Source organism: Vulpes vulpes, chromosome 8 (genome assembly GCF_048418805.1).
Source record: "Vulpes vulpes isolate BD-2025 chromosome 8, VulVul3, whole genome shotgun sequence".
NCBI lineage: Eukaryota > Metazoa > Chordata > Mammalia > Carnivora > Canidae > Vulpes > Vulpes vulpes.
Window position 1 is genome coordinate 22,294,276 of NC_132787.1, and position 21,684 is coordinate 22,315,959.

General features: G+C 35.7%; 1 protein-coding gene across 32 annotated transcripts in view; it reads left to right on the plus strand.

Moving 5' to 3' along the window:
• SOX5 (SRY-box transcription factor 5) overlaps positions 1-21,684 on the plus strand; it is a 995,306-nt gene that overhangs the window by 56,593 nt on the left and 917,029 nt on the right. Inside the window, exon 2 of one of the 32 annotated variants that reach the window (XM_072765751.1) lies at positions 14,468-14,526. The exons of 30 other annotated variants lie outside the window; for them this stretch is intronic. The gene's annotated coding sequence lies outside the window, so the exon portion shown is untranslated. Of the gene's footprint in view, positions 1-14,466; positions 14,527-21,684 lie in introns of those variants that run through there. One more of the 32 variants, XM_072765772.1, reaches the window with a different exon arrangement.

A 21,684-nucleotide genomic window follows, 5' to 3' on the forward strand; every position in this document is an offset into this window, starting at 1 on the left:
AAATTGTTACATAATTCAGTAACATCTCAAGAAACTACCACCTTTTTCTTATTTTTAATTTTCATGACATCTCTTCTATTGATTGAATTCCTCCAGCTAGTTTTCACCTCACTGTCTCTTTTGTTTCTATGGCTTCTTTGTTTGTTCCAGATATAACTCAAAGTTTTGCACATTGCAAGCTTCTTGTTCAAGCTCAATACTGATATTATACAGGTATTGATCTAATTTAGCAATTTGAACAGTTATTTCTGAAGCTTAAAAAAAAAAGAAAGAAAAACAAGAACAAGTAGGCACAATGGGATTTTCTTGTCTTATCCAGACTTAGGCATCGGTTTATGACATATTCAGATCTCAAAAAGTGTTTTACTAATGCTACAAGTAAATCTTGAAATCTCCCACTAAGATTCTGTTTTTTGTCTCTCCTTATATGTATTGCCTCCTCTCTATGCACAATTTGCAACCCCCAGGATTGAGAGGTAATACTTTAAATAGTTTTGATCTTTTTTTCTCACCTGCACCTCATCTTATCTTAGATGCAGTATGAAAAAAAAAGTGAGAGCAGCCAGGGTGGTTAGAAATATTGTAATTGCACCTTGTTTGGATTTGCTTGAGGCTCAGTTTGTTAGGCTTTTTAATCTACTCTTCAAGGTAGATATGAAGTCAAAAAAGATCAGGCTTTGTTTAAGAAAAAGAGGTAGAGTTCACATCATTAGCAATTGTGAGCAAAAGGAATGAGGAGTGTTTATGTACATAATTTATTTTCATAGTTCTCTATTATTTTTGCATTTGATACCAATTTTGGAAACATGGTAGATAAATAATGTGCATATACTTTATATTTTAGGTTAGTCATGAAAGAGATTGTGCGATGCTTGTATTTGTATGGAATAGTCACTTTTGTGTATTTTGTTGGTAACTATTTTTTCCTTTTCTTTTCTTTTTTCTTTTGTTTCTTTTCTTTTTTCTTTTTTCTTTTCTTTTCTTTCTTTTCTTTTTTCCTTTCCTTTTTTTCTTTCCTTTCCTTTTCTTTCCTTTTCTTTTCTTTCTTTTCTTTTCTTTCCCCATTTTTGGCTCCATGCTGAACATGGGGCTTGAACTCATAGCCCCAAGATCAAGAGTCACATGCTCTACTTGCTGACCCAGCCAGGTGCCCCTGTTGATAATTATTTTTACTTTTAGAAATATACCTGTAAGTTAGGTGTAGGTTTAAGTGAAAGTCCTTTTAGTGGCCTGTAATTTTTAAATTTTTTTAAATGTCCACATTGATATTTTGAAGGTACTATTTTCAAGACCTTAAAGTCTGTCCTGGGGCTAATATTTAGAAGACTAACCATTTAGTCCATAAAAATAAGCACAGTGGAACTGCTGACATGGCCTAGAGTCTGATAAATTCATAGTTTAAAGACATAAGTGTTGAAATTATTAAATTGTGCCATAATGATCAGAATAGCTCTAAAAGAAAATTAGACTATAAAATGGCTAAATTAACTCAACTAGTTATTAATTAAATTAAAAAGACTGCTATGAAGCAAAGCCACAGGGAATTAAATAAAGAAAATAAAACATTTATTATATCTTTCCCTGTAATTTAATTGGAGAAAACTTTCAGTTTCTAATTTGGGGAACTCAAAATGTTGTTGTTCAGCCTCAACTGTTCACTTAGACTGTGGTGGTAATATAGTGAGTTTGATTAGCCTCATTTTAGAGTCCCTTACACTATCCTCTCTTCCTTTTGACCTATGATTTTTTTAAAACTTATTTTGAAATGATTTTATAATCACAGAGAATGGTAGATTTTACTTGCATCCTTCATCCAGCTTCTGCTAATCTTAACGACTTCCCTAACCATAGTATAATAATCAAAACTAGGAAATTAACATTGATACAATCCTATTACTAAATATAGACCTTATTCTAATTTCACTAATTTTCTTACTAATGTTACTTTTCTGATCCAAGACCCAATCTAGAATCACTCATTGCATTTAGCTGTTGTAAGATGCAACAGTCTCCTCTAAGATGTGACAATTCTTCAACTTTTCTTTGTCTCTTATGACCTTGAACTTTGATGAGTAATGATCCATATTTTGTTGAATGTGTCTCAATTTGGGTTGATTTCCCTTGATCAGAGGGAGGATATGCATTTTTGGCTAGAATTCTGCAGAAGTGATGTGTTTTTCTCAGGAACCCACATGAAGGGGGCACATTTTGTTTTAGGACACTACGTTTGTGCTAGCCTTGGTCACGTTGTTAAGGTGCTATTGGCTACATTTATCCCTTGTAAATTTATTGTTTTTCCTGGTGAATTAAGAAATATCTTGAGAGAAATACAAGAGACTGTGCAAATGTTGTATTTCTTCAACTTTTGCCCACTAATTATAGTACCCATCAGTGAATTTTGCTTGCAACAATTATTACTGTAGTGTTCTGATGGTAATTTTGTATTTCCCTTTTTCCTTATATTTATTTGGAACTTCTCTGTGAGGAAGAGCTGTTCCTTCTTCTTCATTTATTTCTATATTCAGTGACTAATTTTTATCAAAACTTTCATTAATTCTATCATTTTGGGGTCATGGATATTTATTTTTATTTTATGGTTATGGTCTAATAATTTCTTTTCTTTTTTGTTGCTCAAATTGTTTCTCTTTTGGTCCTTGGGAACTCATCAGGTTGATTCCTTTTTTTTTTTCTATTTTACATGCATTTATTTTATTCTATTCACATTGTACAATTGTTATACAACCTACAAAAAGTATGAAAACCTAATCCATTTTTCAATGCCAAGTCAGAGCTAAGTTACAAGGAGAATCTGGATACCCTGTACAATTCATACTGCCTGTCACTTGATGTATTAAAGCTGTAAGTATTGCCATACCCTTATAATTTTTTTTTTTTAGCACTTTCTTATTTTCTGGTAAAAGTTGTTCCAGGCTCACCTTCTAGTTTTCCTGGTCCATCATTGGTATTGGCTATATCAAAGAGTTCCCTTATTTGTAGCAATATGCCACTGGAGAATGGTATTTAGAAACCAAGACCTTGCCCCATGAATTTATAAGGCAGAACTGTGTTTTTAAGAGGTTATAAAAAAAGAAGTAAATATTAGATAGATCAGTCAGGGTATTGAGAGGTGCTTAGCTGCAGCCAAGAAAACTGTTTTTAAGTATTAAGTCTTGGGAACCTATGGAAGGTAAAGAATTCTTTTCAGGATGTGAAGACATTAGAGAGAATTGTATATGCCTCCTTCCCCAGGAATACCTAGAACAATTTATAGTAATCTTTACAAACAATTTATTTTCTTTCTTTCTTCTTCCTTCCTTTCTCCCTTCCTTCCTTCCTTCTTCTTTCCTCCCTCTTTCTTCTTCTTCTTTTTATTTACCTTATCAAGTAAGAATTATACTGTGCCAGTGAAGAAATGTATTTGTTTTCATTACTACATGAAAGAATGGAACACGTAACAAAAGCAAAAGCAAAATGTGATCTGTCCATTAAAATGAACATTTATGTTAAAAGTCTTGTATATGCTGGTTTGGGTTGTGGGAATAGAGAACTTGTTTGTCATTCTTCCCTGTACTAGATCTTCCCAATTGAAAGAATACACAAAGACATATATCTTGCCTCTATCTTGGCCCCTCATCCCTGACAACTAAGTGGACATCTTTCTTTTGAAAAACAGTGCAAACTCAACAAGATCACAACCTTAGTGCTACAACTGCTCTTAATGAGGTGTTGTGTATGAATTAATTAAATTAGTTTGCCCCTCATGTGGCAAGCTCTGTTTAGTGTTTGTCTGGTTGACTAATTTATGAGGATAAAATTATGGTACAGTCTCTGCCTTGCTTGTTTTCATCAAAGATATGGGCTAATTTGTAATGAAACTTTATCAATCAGATCATGCTGTTGGTCCACCCTCCAAGCTCTGACTAATGAATTAAGGGCTGTTTGAGTTCTTTCATACACACACATCCTTTTGCAGCCGAGGGGGGAAGGGTGTGTTGGCTCTAGATTGATTATAAGATAGATTGCTGCTTTTCTAGCAAATAGATCACCAACTTTTCTGTTTTCTGTTCCTTGGCATGTTTATGGCTCTATGATTATCTTTCTTCTTTATGCAGGGTATGAATTTAAACTGGAAAGTGTGTAAAAATGCTGGTTTATATTTGTTAGGGAGAAACCAAAGATTGTGTATTTCATATTGGGGCACCGGTAGCTAAGAACTCCTAACAATGGGAGAAGGAATAATAGTACAGCCAGCAGAGAAATGGAGAATTTTGAAAGGCAATATTCTTCAATGTTGGGAAAGTAATGAAAGGTCAAAATGAAGCTCAATAGAAAAGCCATTATGAAAGGAAGGGGGAGAATTTGGCTTTTATGTTGCTGTCAGGATTTGGGACTTGTTTCCTTTTTATTCTGACAAAACTCTTTTGGGGTGTTTTTTTTTCTCTTCAATTCAAACAGTTTATACAAGTGTTATTTTAAACTTTCTAGTGTTTATATCATCATGTCTTTTAAAAAGAAACTTTTTTTCGATTTTGTTATCTGGGAATTTTTAAGGACAAAGCCACTGTTTCTAAGATACACACACATTCATACATGTATGCATTCATGTGAATATTTCTATCTTCACTGCCTAATTGTGAAATAAATAAGCACAGGATAATTCAAGAATACTTCTTAAGTGACTTCATTACAAGTCTGTAAATACATCTCAATGTATTAGTGTGATTATTTTGAAAATGCATATTACTTCCTAGTCACTGATTCGTTGATTTATTAAACACCCATCATATGTAGATATTTTACAAATGCAAAAATGATATAAAGTTCCATGTCAGGACAGCAAGTCAGTGGCAGAGGTGAATTTAGAATTTCAAGTTCTGACTTCTGTCCTGTCATCAGGCCACTAATCTGCTTGATTTTCTGAAAGAATTTGAAGCCTGAGGACAGAAGATGCCAGAGACACATTTCCAAAGAGATGAGTCACTTTGGGTGGTTTGATATAATAAAATCTGTGTTTATTTTGCAAAAGGCTTTTGAACAGATATTAGAGAAACAAATTTCATCATTATGTTCAACTTTATACTTTGTAACATTGTACTTTCTGTTCCAGTGGTTAGCAGCACTAAGTTCATAGTTCTCTTCCTGTTCTCTCTTGGGAGTCTTCTATTTAAAAAAAAAAAAAAAAGGCAAAGAGTTTTAGTGTTTTATCAGAGTGACTTAAAATATTATTTGTATCCTTTGTCTGGACTATTAAATTAGGCTTTAATCTTTCTAATGCTATGCTATGCTTTGCCCATGTCACTTCCTTACTGAGAAATATTCTGTGGCTCTCTACTACCCACAGGAGTTTTCCTTCTGACATTGAAGACCCACCATGATATTAATTCAATCTACTTTTAAAATATTTGGATGTATACCATCCAAAGTAGATTATTCCATGTTTCTTGAACATGCTCCAGATTTTTCTCCTCTGTGTATTTGCTTGTGTTACTCCCTCTCTTTGCAGTGCTTCTTGCCCCATCTTGGCAGAGATGTCACATCCCTGTTAAAATCTGTATCTCATGCTGTTAACTTTGTGAAAGCTTTCTTGTTCAGGAGATTAGAACAAGGCTCCTTGGCTTGTGGGCCTTGCTTTCTGGATGAGGATGGGGTTGCAGACCATAAGCAAGTCAATAAAATTTAAGAACACTTCATTTCTGAAGGCAACACATGCTGTGTGAATACAACGAGATAATTGTGATAGAACTATACTTGGGGTGAGAAGGTGGAGAGTGTAGGCCAGATCAGGTTGAGTGGTTTAGAGTGAGCCTCTTTGGAAAGGTGCTAGTAGGCTGTGACTTGAATGCAAAGGAGGAGCCAGCCATAGGAAAATCTGGGAAAGGAGGGAAAAGGAACAAAGGTCCTGAGACAGGAGAAATCTTGGTGAGTTTAAGAATGAGAAAGAGGTCAAGTGTTGCAGCATACTCAGCCTGGGGAGAGGGAAGGGCAGTAGTAAAAGATGGCCCTGAAAGAAGTGGGAATAGGCCAGTTCATGCAAAGATTTGTGAGCCAGTATTCAGTGTGTATTGATTTTAAGCTCTTGGTAAAGATCTAGGCACATGAATGTAATGATCTGACTCTGCAATTCATTTCATTTATTTCAATTATGTGTATAGACCTTTTTAAGTAATGGATTGTAAACTCTTTTTGGGGAGAGATTATGTATTCATCAATTTTGTTCATAGATAAAAGGCAGTCAGTAAATATTTGTCAAATTGTTGAATGAATGAAGCTGGGGGGATTCTGAGAAATTATTACTGTCTGTTTGGAATTAATATTTTACTGAAGCAGAACAAATCAGGATCACACTCAGCTCTTTACTGTTGGCCATGCTTATGCTCCTTTAAGAAAGAGAGGGTTGGAAAGAGTGTAAGCTCATTTGATAGGGGCAGTGCAGCAGAAGGGCAAAGAGCATGACTGGGAGTCAGGTCATCGGAGTTGGAATCCTAGCTGTCCACTGACTTATTGGATCTTTGGAAAGTTTCTCATTCTCCCTTAGATTTTGTTTCCATACCAGTAAAATGATGGTATTAATATTACTTACTTTATTAGTCTAATGTGAGTCTTGACAGAAGTCATCCATATGAAACACTGAAAATGATGCCTGGCATGTGACAAGGGGCCAATGAATAAATCCCCAAACATTGGGACAAAGGCCCTTTGCAGTGTCATTACCAGAAGGCTCTTGTTCATATCCTATCAGGCTCTGAAACCAATCCTTTACCTCCTTGCCCACTTTGGGAGTCTAGGATGATTCTATTGTAGTTTATAAGGTGAAACATAGGAACTTCATTTAAAAAAAAACATTAAAAAACTTCTACTTTTGGGCAGCCTGGGTGGCTTAGCAGTTTAGTGCTGCTTGCAGCCCAGGGTGTGATCCTGGAGATTCCGGATCAAGTCCCACATCAGGTTCCCTAGATGGAGCCTGCTTCTCCCTCTGCCTGTGTCTCTGCTTCTGTCTCTCCTCTCTGTGTATTCTCATGAATAAATAAATAAAATTAAAAAAAAAAAACTTCTACTTTTTTGTGGCAAGTAGAAATATATCTTCAACAAGTAATATTTTGGAGAGAGGGATTCCAGCAATTTTGTAAACAGTGACAATCTGAATACATCTTATTGTCTTTCACATGTTCTAAAACTTCTGTGGTCATAAATGTTCATGGATATTCTCTACAGTGGCATCACTGAGTTGTCTTCAGTGTCTTTGCTAAAGGACTATGTTATAGGTAAGATGGTTTTTTCACAGCTTCCTCTAGTATGAGGTCCAGAACAGCTCTGTGTCATAACAAATTCCATGCCTAGTGGTGCTTGTAGAAACCACAAATAGTGGAGAGATGAGCTTTTGTACTTTGGGAGGAAGCCAAGAGAACTTGTATATTCATAAAGAGCAAGGTGCAAAGTCATAAACTTAGTCTACGTTCTTTAACCAAATTATGTTTCAGAAGTTTGATTTCAGACAAGCCCAGATTACACCGGCACATTCTTTGGGTGCTCTTTTCTTTTGTTCTCATTAATACACTAACATTTTGGATTAGAAAACCTGGTATAAACTAATGGTGGAATTCAGACTGGAGCTCTTTGAGGGTGTGGTTTATTGTTCCTTTTCCAGCTCTTAAATAATTCTGAACATTTTAACCAGCCAAAGAGAAAAATCCCTTAAGGCTTTTTGCACAGTTGTTTTGTTTCTCTTCTGCTACTCCCAATAACATTACATAAGTTACCTGGAAATTGTGAAGCTTGGGTACACTGAGCCAGACAGTCAAAATTCCTGGAATTCTCACTTCCTCAGACCTAACAGTGAAGCTGGTTAATTTTTAGGTGATAAGGAAGGATCTGAGAGAAGTGTTAAAAATGAATGGCACTTTTTCTAATTATTGTTATTTGCCATATAGTTAAAGCCAGAAAAGACAGAGGCAGACCATGTCTCTAAGGATCTATAGCCCCATTTGACTTTTTCAAAGTTTACGTAAACTTTAAGTAACCTCTTGATGTTTAGGCATTACTCTTCTTTATAGGTATTTTTGCTTGTTTAAGAGTTGCTTGAAAATGAGCAGAAGTTGCAATTATTAAGATTTTGGAATTCTACTACCTCTCCCTTTCCCCCCACAACACTTTTTGGATCAAGGATTATGGAGATGATTGTTCTTCAACTTAGCTCTGTTTAGTTATGACATTAGACTGTCTCAAGTTTGTTCTCTCTTGAACAGTTTAGATCATTGTGGCATATTCCACAACTGAATTTATTGTCATAGAATAAAGTTATGGGATGCACGTCATGCTTATCTCAAATATAGTTTAAAAACGTAGAATGATTTATAACACTTAGAAATTATCCAGAGTCAAAACTCAACTTCCTCTTTGTTTTGCCAGGAAAGGACTCTGTTGGAACTTCACTTTAGATACAGATCTGTGTGCTTTGCTATACCACACCGCCCCAAATCCCATGGTTCTTTTGCCTTTCATTCACAAATCTACACTTTCTATGGTTACATTAGTTAATAAGCAGTTATTCATGAATGGTGCTATATTGGATGATAGTGCATCCTATAAGATATACTTGACAACTTAAAATACTTTCTTTAATCAGATCCTTGAACCTAAACTAGAATGACTTGTATCTTTTCTATGTTGTTCTCGAAGTTGACCTCCAAGTAACCATTGTTCTCAAATGTTTACTCAAGCTGAAAATAAATCAATATCCAGATTCATTATTAGTTGATACTCTAATGAAGCCTGGTTAAATTCTCTGGAATTATGTTCCCAACGACCATTTTGTGAATTATTTTTTCTGAATAACACTCGCAGAACTTTAATTATCTTTCGGGCTCATTTATAGTTCTAAGTGGGAGAAGGAAAAGGAATAAGAATAAGAGAGTTTCTGGGGCGCGTAGGTGGCTCAGTCGGTTGAGCACCCGACTCTTGATTTTGGTTCAGGTCATGATCTCAAGATTGTGAGATCAAGCCCCAAGTCAGGCTCTGAGCTTAGGGTGGAGACTGCGTGAGATTCTCTCTCCCTCTCCCTCTGCCCCTCCCTGCCTCCAAAACAACAAAAAAGCAAGAGGGTTTTTGATATTCCCTTCAAGTCTTGTGATTCTGTACCTAATTATACTGATTTCCTTTTGTTAGACTAAGTTCCCAATATACTGGGGCTGTGCTTTATTCATATTGGGTCCCTATTCTGGTGCCCACAGAAGACACTCAGTAGTCATTTAGTCATTGAATGACTAAATAACTCTGATGACTTTTTTAGTTGTAACTTAGTTGAACAAGAACTGAATTTCACTGTTTCTTGAGTAAATGTCAGGTTGTGACTAGATATCCTTAACTTGACAATGGTTCATTGAAAACAAGATGAATTTTAACTCTTCTGTTAACAACTTTATAGCAAAAGTAGCTACTGACAGATGATTAGCAGTGAGTGTTCCAAGCTGCCATGCTATGGTGGAATAAATTACTTTTCAAGGCAAGGATGATAGAGCATGCAATAAGCAGATTCAATGTTAATGGTACTCTAGTCATATACATTTGGAGACAAATTTGTTGAATTCTGTAAATAATTCTTTTTTTGTAAATAATTCTATACTTAATTCTGTAAGCAGTACTGTATTTTTTTGACATTTGTTTTCATTATGATATTGACCAATTTTATTTTACACTCATGCCTTTTTTTCATTTCATTTAGCATTTATGTTTTACAGGAGATTGTGATATGTTGGAACAGCCTCAATATAGATTTCTGTTACACTTGGAATGCCATGCATTTCACTATAAAATACAACATTAAAATAAAAAAAAATTCTGGAAAGCACACTACTCTCAGGTACAAGTTTAGATGGGTGGTTGAAGTTGGGAGGGCTAGATCCTCATTTGAATTCAGTTACTTATTTATGGTATGACTTATGGTAGGTTTCATATGCCATGCCTTTCCATGCCATGAACTGCGATAATAATAATCTATGCTATTTGTTTCAGACTGCATTTGTGAGGATAAAATGAAATAATAAATGTGAATCACTTTGAAAGTTTCAAAGGTATTATTATCTGCTTTCATTTTTATTAGATGGTCTGGATTAGAAAACATATTCCAGTTTTTTTTACCTTGGCAATTGATCTATAGAGAGCAGTAAACCCATCAGGTCTCTTGATTATCTTGCCTTTTTATACTTTATAAATGCAAGAGGAGCTATGTATATATTTTTTATTACTCTGCCTAGTCTTGTCTGCTGTAGGGTGAAGAGTATGGAGTTATTTCCTTACCTAGTCATTCCATGTATACATTCTACACATTAGTATGGTTTATCCATGCATTTTTCCTTTTTTAAAGCATGAGAACTTTGGAGTTATTTATTTTCATTGTGGACAGGGAATCTCAACAGATAATATTATTTCTAAAGAGTTTGTATCAAGCTTTTAGTTATTTCACATCAGCCAATAGATTCTACACTCGAGGTAGTTATCAATTGATGTAAGTTCTTCTGCTTTTTTAAAAAATATTTTATTTATTTATTCATGAGAACAAAGAGAGAGAGAGAGAGAGAGAGAGGTAGAGACACAGGCAGAGGAAGAAGGAGCTCCATGCAGGGAGCCTGACTTGGGACTCAGTCCTGAATCTCCAGGATCACACCCTGGGCTGAAGGCAGCGCTAAACCACTGAGCCACCCAGGCTGCCCAGTTCTGCATTTAAAGAGGGTTCAGTTGCATCATTACTGACACTGACTTTAAAAAAAAAAAGTTTTATTTTAGAAGAGTTTTAGCTTTATAGAAAGTTGCAATACAGAGTTGTCTCATACCCCACCACACACAGTTTCTTCTATTATTAACATCTTATATTAGTAGAGCTCATTAGTTACATTATAATTGATGAACTAGTATTGATACATTATTATTAACTAATGTCCGTATTTTATTCTGATATCCTTAGTTTTTCCTTAATATTCTTTTTATTGTTGTTCAGGATTCCATTCAGGAAAACACATTTAATATCATATTTCTTGGGCTTCTCTTGATTGTGGCTGTTTCTTAGACTTTCCTTGTTTTTGATAATCATGACAAGTCTGAGTACTGCTGACACTGACTTTTAACTAGAGATTTCACGATTGCTCATTAGAAGAAAATGATGAGACCCACTCCCTCACCCCCCCCACCCATATAAAGCCCCAGAGTAGAGAAGGATATAATTTATTAGGGGCTGTAGGAGAGATTAGTGAAATTCAAGAGATTGGATTCCTTTGGGATACCATGCCCTTTTGGCAAAACCAACATGTAAAGTAGCTAAAAGCATCGAACACTGAGAAAAACCATGCTCTATTATCAGTTGTGCCCATGCCAGGTAAAATATTTTATTTAATGAAGCAGAGAGGGGAAAGAAGTCTTCAAAAGACTTAAATGGCATTCATACATATTTGAATTTTCTTATTTCAATGTATTCTTTCTTAAAAAAATTTAAAATCCACACATAAAACTTTACATCTCAAATCTAACATGAGACCTTGTATATAGCAGAAAATCTAAACTATATTGCAGCCCATTCTTTCATAAAAGGCCAATTTTCATCCAAAGTATCAAGAACAAAATATATAAGTATCACTTGTAGATTCCAAGAAGAGTTTCAGATATGGTAACTTTGTTTAGCATCACTTGCCAATGACAAGATGGCCTTAAGAGTTTATTATAATCCTGAGTCTCTGTTTCTATTAATACTTGAGGGGATTGAATCATTGACTTTTCAAAGCAACTCTACCAAAGTCTATGAAATGATTGCTTTTCATCATTTTAGGATCATTACTGGTCTGTACCTTATGGCCTAGAACCTATTTTTTCATTTATTTGCAGTTGTTCAGAGATAGATGTACCATAGTATACAATCTATTTTAATTTACACAAGGTGTTTCCTACGGGGGAAAATGTTGTTATCTTTGCTTCATAGCAAAGAGGGTGAGACTTTTCAGGGACTTTTAGATTTGGGGAATGAGTCTCAACAATCAATCAAAGCACCCTTATTTCCTTTATTACCTGAATTTTAGTTAGTTACCACAATCAACAGCTCTTTCAGTTCTTGATCTTTCATTGGTAGTACATTTGCACTTTGAGTTGTGAAGCCCTTTTTAACCAGTTTGAAATATACGAAGCTAACAGACTAAATATGAAGGGGAGACAGATGGTAGTTCTTCCTTCCTCTTTTGATTAGTTTGAGCTTAAGAATTTCAGTATGACCAAGAATTTGGTGAGTATATGTGTCTGCTGGTAGCTCTTGCTTAACCAAAGTCATTTATACTTCATTGCCTTAAAGCAATTAAATGGAGTGAAGATGTTGCATTCCTAATTCAGCAAATACATTCTGAACATGTAGTGACTTGCTGGCTCATAATTTACCTTAAGAAAAAGAATTCTACTAGGAGTATAAAACAGCAAATTTCTACAATAGTGAAAGACAAAGCAATTTTTTATGCCATGAGGAAAAACAGTGCAAGGAAGGTAGACTGAGTTCCATTACCTACATACTTTTAAAGTGAGTGTTAATTGTGTTGGACAGCCGTGGATTTGAAATGTTATCCAGTATTTATCAGAACTTTATACATCCATTCCTTTGTCCCTCCATGTGTCCTTTACCCCATTGTTCTCCTTTATGGTTTTCTATCCTGGTCAATTTAATATGCTTTGGTTGCTAGTGCACTCCAGAGGACTTTTGTGCATCTCTACTTTTTGATTCAAAGATTATTTCTAAAATTCAGGACCCAAGATTTATCAATTTGCATTGCCTCAGAATTTTTTTTTTTTAAACCAGACATCAGCCTGCAACTAGTGAACATTGTTTTGGAGATGGGTGTGGTAAGGGATGTTCAGAGTGAACATGATTAGTATAATGAAGAAGGCTAAAATACCCTGGCAGAGGCTACCATAGGAAGAGAGGCTCCCAAACCTTACCCAAAAGCCTATTTAGGTGCTGCCACAGCCTGGAAAAATTTCCATGTAAGGGCCCGATTCAAGTCAGAGTTACAGATCAGTTGCCTTGGGTTTTACCACAAATGTAAATCAGAGAACCCACCATACAGAGTCATCTGTAATTTCCCCATTAACTACTCCCTTCACTCCAAGTGCACAGAAACCAGCCTGAGTGGCTACCACCCAGGCAGCAGCTCTGGCATGAAGAGAGAAGAAAGAAAAAGATATTGGATTTTTGTTTGTTGGTCGGGTTGTCTATCTTGATTGGCTTTGGGATGGGAAAAGAATAGGGCAAAGCTTGTCTTACCTCTTATTTTGAATGTGACAGCTCCTTTGGTATTTTGTTATTTTCAAAATCTTTTTTGAGGGGGTGATAACATTTTTAGCCATGTGTTTTCGGAAGCTGGTGCTAATGTTTAAGTTAAAATAGGCATAAAGGAATATTAGAGTATCACGCTACAAGTAAGTTAGCAAATGAGCAATAGACAATAAAAAGGAAATGAGAGAGTTTCTCCATGCCCATTTTGGATATTTATATGGATTTTGAAGCTCTTCATGTGCCTCCAACCCACCCACACAACACCATTAAAAAAAATATGGTGTGTGTATCAAATACAGCCTGAATTTCCATGAGAGCATTCCAAAAGAAACTGTTAGTTGCCCATGTAACCAATTTTTCCCTGAATTTTCCTGTGTAAGTGGAAAAAAATAGCTGTTCGGGTTTTAGCCACACTCGGGCATACTGGCTTAATACCTGTCTCAAAATGTGTTTGCATAGTACTAACGGTCATCTTTAAAGAAAATGCTTCATACAAAAGGACAATAGGCTAATTTACTATATTAAATAAAAGGAAAGTGATATTAAAAGTACTCTTAAAAACAATCTATATTCTTCCTTGTTTTACCCCCTGAATGTTCAATGCCCATCTCATAAGCAGTCTTGGGAAACCACAGTGCAAAATTACAGGAAGCAATTCTTTTCTTTAGTTAAGGACTCCATACAAGTTCAAGCTAAAATCTGAATCTGTTCTACGTGCCCTGGATACATGCTCTTGTGCTGTGTATTGATAAATATGTGACCCAAAGAAAACTGTGCCATAGAACAAACGATCTCTTCTCTCTTCATTGCTGTCTCTACTGTGCTATTGTTTTGCCACCCAAATGTGACAAAGCAGCACACTGAATGTATGAAATCTGACATAAAGTGCAGGAGAACTTGTGAACCCAAGAGAGGTTTGCATTTAGGGCTTGAACATCAATTTTGCCATGTGTCTCTGTGGGCAGTATAAAATGAATATAGATGTCTTCGTGTATGACATTAAAAGTTAGAAAACATTTTTGGGTGCATTTGTGGGTTATTTTCCACAGGCAGAAACCGCAATATGTGGTTAGCAAAATGTGAGGGAAAAATCATCCCCAGCTGATATGGAAGAAAAAGTGAAAACATACACTCCAATATTTCCAGCAGAGCCTTCTTTTCTCTTTATAGGTGTCCCAGTTCCTCTTTGGGGTGGCAAAGAACATGGCCAACTTCTCCCCTGAAAATGGGTAAATACTAATCGGATAGATGTGTCTTTTTCATCATATGACAATTCTGAGTTTTACTGAACATCTGGAGGGAAGAATCTCTAAAAGCTCCTAGCCATTTGGAAATACGAAGGTTTTATTGTCAAGTGAAATAGCCTGCAACCTTGTTAGCCTTATTTCCTTTTTTCTCTATTTTTCTTTCCTCATACCCTTACTGTTCTGAAGGAGGCATGCTCAGGCTAGGCCTTGTTGGGTTTCTGCAACGTACTGTGTGAGATGCCTAAACAGCCTCCAGAAGCCCACTAGACCTCAGAGAATAGAAGCCCCTCTCACCACCACCCTCCTAAATAAATTTGATCTCATGCATCCCTCTCCTATAAACTCCTTCTTATTTGACAAATGTAGGCTTGGAAACTTGCTGCTTTCAGTCTGACATTTAACTTTGATACCTGCTTCTGATGGCTGATCAAGTACACTGAGATCTATAAAGCAGGAAATTATTTTAGTATCTCTATCAAAGTCATTTAGGAAAAGAGAGTTGAAGTAACTAGAAATCAGAGTACAAACATCACTGCTCCCTTCTTTAAAAGATTTGGACATCTGTGTTGGCATAAAAAGGTCATTTTAGGCTTGAGGGGTTTCACATTGTTCCTTTAAGTTAGACCTTCAACGTAAACTATTTTCAACACTTGCCATGAAGAACAAATGACCTTTAGTTACTTGCCCAGAAGACAAATGATATATTAACACAATAAATATAGTTTTCTGGGATCTCATCCCATCCTGACTTTAACTTTCTGTTAGAATATTTTAAAAACTATAGAATCCTTGAAAGCTCTCTGGATTAAAATTAATTTGTGATGTTTTTTGAATTCTATGTACATTTTGTAGTAATGCCATTTACTGGAAATCACCTAAGATCACCTATATGCTTCAGAACACTTCCTGGACTTAGTTATTTAGAGTGGATGGACCTAAAAGGGATCTGGGTAAGAATGACATTGGGATTACAGAATGGTTTTTAAGTGTTGGCAATTCTTACTATTGGCAAAATAAAAGATTTAATATTGAACATCTTCAAAATTAAATGCAAAATATTTAGGCAGATCTAGCTGCAGTTTTAGTAATATTGTAGCTCTGCTTGTAACTTATTGGTCAGACACGCATTGCATCTGGAACATGTATCTGTGCTGGGAACTCTGCAACTCTTTGTAGCAAGTAAGTAATAGGACAGGGCCTATGGGATAAGTGGCTCAGAATTTTTTTAACCTTAAGTAAAAGCAAACATTTTAAGTCATGCTTGAATAGATCCATAACAAATCACTGAATTATCTGCATTTTCCCTCTCTTTTTAAAGTCCACACCTTTGACAGTTTGACAAACTAAAAACTAAATATTTTAGTTTTGCTCCAGGGAAATAAGTCTTATTTAGTTTCCTTCTACTGTGTTTTAATTGGGAGGTAAAGGTTTTCCCTGATCCTGCTATGGGAGAAGGATAGGAGCCAAACTCCTATTATCTTCTAAGCTTTGGTATGGAATGTAATGAATCCTAACATCATCCAGACTCTAAAACTGTGTTGAAAGTTTTCCTTTTTGGAAAAAAAATAAAGACAGACAGACACTAGTTACAGTAGTCCCCCTTTTTTTTCCCTGGAGTTGCTTCCCTTGGCTTCAGTTACCCATGATTAACCAAGGTCTCAAAGCACATGATCCTCCTGAGATATCATCAGAAGGCCAATGATAGTTTAACACTGTGTCACAATGCCTGTGTCATTTACCTCATTTCATCTCATAATATAGATGTTTTATCATAGCATCACAAGAAGGGTGAGTACAGTACAATAAGATATTTTGAAAGAGAGACTGCATTCATCTAACTTTAGAGTATACTGTTATAATTGTTCTATTTTATTACTGTTGTTAATCTCTTAGTGTGCCAAATTTATATATTAAACTTTATTATAAGTTTGTACGTATAGGAGAAAACTGAGTATGTACAGGGTTCAGTACTATCTGTGGTTTCATGTATCCACTGGGGGTCTTGGAAGGTATCCTTCATGAATAGGGGGCCTACTGTTCTGTGAACATGGTGGACAGAGGCATTTATTCATCTGGCAGCTGCTTCTTTAGCAAAGAGACATTAGAAGTTGTGATGATGACAATTTATTTAAATGGAACCTTTATCTGAATATTCACTGTCTTTCCTTTGGTGAAATGTCTCTAAAAGTAGACTGTCAGTAATTATAAAGTTATATGCTGTGAGGGTAATTTCCTGTTTTAAATGGAGTATTAAGGAGGCTTATGTGTTTTTGTATTTATTTATTTATTTTTAACAATTTATTTAGGGAGAGTGAGTGTGCACATGCACATTGTGGGGGGCAGAGGGAAGAGGAGAGAGAGAGAATTCTCAGACAGACTCCCCCACTGAGCATGGAGGCTGATGTGGTGCTTGATCCTAGGATCCTGGGATCATGACCTATACCTAAATCAAGAGTTGGGTGCTTAACCGACAGAGCCACCCAGGTGCCCTGGCTTTTTTAAATGAAGACGTAGACTATGGAAAATATTAAAAGATATATTAGGAGGGAACCTGGGTACCTCAGTCAGTTAAGCATCTGCCTTCAGCACAGGTCATGATCCCAGGGTCATGGGATTGAGTCCTGCCATCGAGCTCCCAGCTCTGTGGGGAGCCTGCTCCTCCATCCTGCTTGTGCTCTCTCTTTCTCAAATAAATGAATAAATAAATAAGATTTTAAAAGGAAAAGGAAATATTAGGGAAACATTTGGGCTTTTTCTTGCAAATCCAGCCACCTCGTATACTTGTTTTGTGCCCCTTTTAATGAATATTCATAAAATATATTCTATGTTTTGCAGACTTCTCATGTATGAAGTCTCCTTGTGTTATTTACCTTTTGGTTTTTGTAAAAGGAGCATTGCAAATATTTAGAGAATGAAGCTTGTGTTTTGAAAGTTTAAGTACATAAACATTTATATAAAACATATAAAGGCATTATAATATTATAAAACATATATAAAGAGAGCTTATCCCTCCAATTTTTAAATATAAATTTTATTTTCAGATAAGTGAAGCAAGGTATAAACCTCCCTTTAGAATAATAATTCTAAATTATTTGGAAATCTATAATCTTTTCAAGGAATAATTTATGGACTTACCTTACTGATGGGGTGTAGGAAGCTAGGCTGGTCGATGAAAAGTTTTGATCAGTTTCTTTGATCAACCTCTGATTTTAGCAATTGCCTATGGCATGGAAGTTTGTTTAATGTTCTTTTCTAGGTGACATGCAGGCAACTAACCTCAATTTTCATTTATTTTCTCTAGATGCCAAGGCATCCTACAAGATGCTTTGTATTTCTTTTGTTAATTAAAATAAAAAGCCAGACATGGTTGAAGTATTATATTTAGATATCAGTAAGGCATTTTTTTTTTTGATGGTATTGAAGCCTGTGACACTAGAGTCAAAGGAATGCTAATTATATGGATCTATGTATTAGTGAAAACTTCTTGTGTCTTGCCAGAGGGCTCTGTCCCTTATCATGGTATATAACTTACTTTGTCAATAAACACCTTGCTGGTAGGATGATCAAATTTATAGAGCCTTCAGGACTGGAATAAATTAACAGTATGTTGCTTGACAGTATCAGAGTTCAATCTCAGCAGGATGGAATAGGTCATTGCTACTGGGATCAATATAAAGTCTCTATACACAAGGAGATGGTAAAGAAGTCATTTCCTCATATTGCAAGGAAAAGGGTTTAATGGATTTAGGTAATTCAGTATGGATTAACATTGTATTGTTAAGATTATTTGGGCTGACCCCCCGAACTAGCTTGATATTGGCTTGCATTGACAGAAATTGAACATCTGGTTCAGGGGCAGTAATACTGATACAGAATTGCAACTACTCTAACATTTTGGGAGTCTTAGTTTTAACTAACTTTAAGTTACATTTTAAAAGTATTACAGGAGATCCCAACCAAAATGATGAGGGAACTTCAGGAAGAGACTGGAGAAGAGAGGCCCCAGGGGTCAAGGTGGCTTCCAAATGCAAATGACCTTTGGACACAAGTGTACTTAGATTTCTTTCTTGTTCTTCCATGAGGGGAAGTTGGGGGTGGGGGCTCAGTCAAAGGAAGAGCTATTTATTATAACTGCTTCAGACTGAAGTGGGCTTTCATTAGAAATCCCGGAACTCCTGAACATATTTCACAGAGGTTGATTTAATTATTTGTTAATCTGTTAGAGAAGAAACTCTACATCTGGTAATGGTTGGACCAGGTCATTTCATTTTTTTTTTTTTAAGATTTTATTTATTCATGAGAGAGAGAGAGAGAGAGAGAGAGGCAGAGACATAGGCAGAGGGGGAAGCAGGCTCCACGTGGGGAGCCTGATGTGGGACTTGATCCCAGGACTGCAGGATCATGACCTGAGCCAAAGCAGAGGCTCAACCACTCAACCTTCGAGCCACCCAGGTGTCCCCCCCCCCTTTTTTTTAAAGGGACCAGGTCACTTCTGAGTCTCCTTTAGGTTATGAATTGTTGAGTCCTGAGATTATTTATTGAAAGGGATATGGTCAGTTAATCTATTATATATGTTGTATCCCAAGATAATTACAAAAATTGAAAAGGCTTTGAGAAAAAATTATAAGGAGGCATGTAATAGGTATAAAATGTATTGGTTATGTATCAAATTATAATAATAACAACTCGAAAGTCTCACACATTTTTGACAGGTGGAGAAGGAAAGACAAGCAGTTCATGGTTGAGGGGTGAGGTGACAAAAAACATTTAATCATATTATACAAAGACATCTTAGAATGGGAAAGTGTATAGTAGTAATAGTTGCCAATTATTGATATCTATTATATGTTAGACATTTTTGGTGGGTACTTTTAGACACATTTTTCTAGCCATCACAACAAATAGGAAAGGTACTTGTTAGACACATTCTACTGATGAATAAACTGAGTGAGTGCAGAATGGTTACCACATAACAAGCCAATGGCAGAGTTCAGCAAAGCCTTTCTGGTCTACTCTCCTCTCTTTCTACATTTCTAAAAAGTCTTGTTAACAATTTGTTTGGACATGGGGATCCCCGGGTGGCGCAGCAGTTTGGCGCCTGCCTTTGGCCCAGGGCGCGATCCTGGAGACCTGGGATCGAATCCCACGTCGGGCTCCCGGTGCATGGAGCCTGCTTCTCCCTCCGCCTGTGTCTCTGCCTCTCTCTCTCTCTCTCTCTGTGACTATCATAAATAAATAAAAAAAATTTAAGAAAAAAAAAAACAAAAAAAACAAAAAAAACAATTTGTTTGGACAATTCTGTGGCTTTAATGCCAATTCTGAACTGCTCATATCCTAATTTAAACTACTGCTAAAGTTATTTTTTTAATAGCCTCCAAGATTGGAGTCTTGATTATGAGGGCTAGAAAATCTTGGAATCGTTCACACAAATTTGGAGCCAAGAACCCCCAAATGTTATTTTATTATCTAGCCTATGTTCTTATTATTTGTTGAGATTTAATATTCACATTTTCAGTCTTCATTCTGCAGTGACATATTATTAGTTTTTAGTTGAATAACTTGCATTTTCTTCCTTCCATTATTTTACTTGAAGTCATCTCTCTCTCTCTCTCTCTCTTTTTTTTCTTTTTGACAGGCTCTTTCCCCAGTACCTGAATGCTCTTATTCCCTTCTTCATCTGTCAGAATCTTGTGCATCCTCCTTTAAATTCCAATTCCTGAATCTGCTTTAAGTCTTTCTTTCCCTTAGAGTTTCTCATCCCTCTGAATGCAAAGGCATAGGTTCTCTCTCATAGGTTTTTAAAATTACCTTCAACAAAGGGCCTTATGTTATATAATTTTTTCATTTGCTTATGGGTTTTTTTCCACCTTCATATTTCAACTTTTTAAATTCAATCTTATACAAAACAATGAGTTGAAATGAATACAAACTAATGATGACTGTAATCACTTGATGGGGGATGCCTAGGTGGCTCAGTCAGTTAAATGTACAACTCTTGGTTTCAGCTCAAGTCATAATGTCAGGATCATGAGGTTGAGCCCCCTTTGGGCAATGAACTCAGTGCAGAGTTTGCTGGAGATTCTCTCCCTCTCTCTTCCCCTCTACTCCTCTCCCTGCTTGTGCTCTCTCTCTAAAATAAATAAATCTTTTAAAAAAGAATCATTTGATGGGCAGAATGCTGTGCATTTTTGGGGAAATATCCTGAATATTCATTGGAAACTGAATTCAAAAATCGTTTTGACAATTTTTTTAAAAAGGAGAACAGGGACCGCCTGTTATGATGCATGCACAATGTTAATTCCCACTGGGAAAATGTAATTCAGTTTCTTTAGGAGAATTATTTTATCACAAGGCATTTAGGAATAGTAATTAATCCCAAAACACATGGATACACACACACACCTGGACACACACAGCTCCTCTGTAGTGTAAAAGTCTAAATGTGCTCAGCTGTGATCCATTCTTTTCTAGAAGCAACAAATGCAGTATTCCTAATTAATATTATTTAAAACATTGTCACCTAGCAAAAGGCAAAGTGATTCAAGATTATCTCCAATAAAGCATCTTATTTATGTAACTCATTTTTAATTCAAGTAAACATGGTCCATGTCCTTGAGAAGTTTTAATCAAAATTAAAAAGAGGGGAAGTCTTTGCTACAATGCTACCTCCCTACTAACCCAAATGGAAATAGAGACAAGGACCAAAAAAGATTAATGAGTCGATGAGATTGACTTATGAGAAAAGATTAGAAGAACTAAATATGTATAACATGGCTAAATGAGTACTGTAGTAGGAGACATGATAAATAGCCAAATTTACTCCTTTGTTAGGCTTTTGAGACCAAAGACTCTCCATACAGGCAGGATGATGTTTATCAATACTATAAACTTCGTACAATTCTTGCAGATCTTTTAAGGTAGCAGCATCTTGCAACTTTTAAAGTCGACAGCATTTACAAACTTGAGATGTAATGGCAATATAAATATAATCAAGCTAAGCCTTTGTGACATAATATATATCTGATTAAATACCTTACATAGAGAATGAATTATTATTTTTTATTAAAGTGTAGTTGACAGAATATTGTATTAGTTTCAAGTTACAACATAGTGATATATATATGTGTGTGTGTGTATATA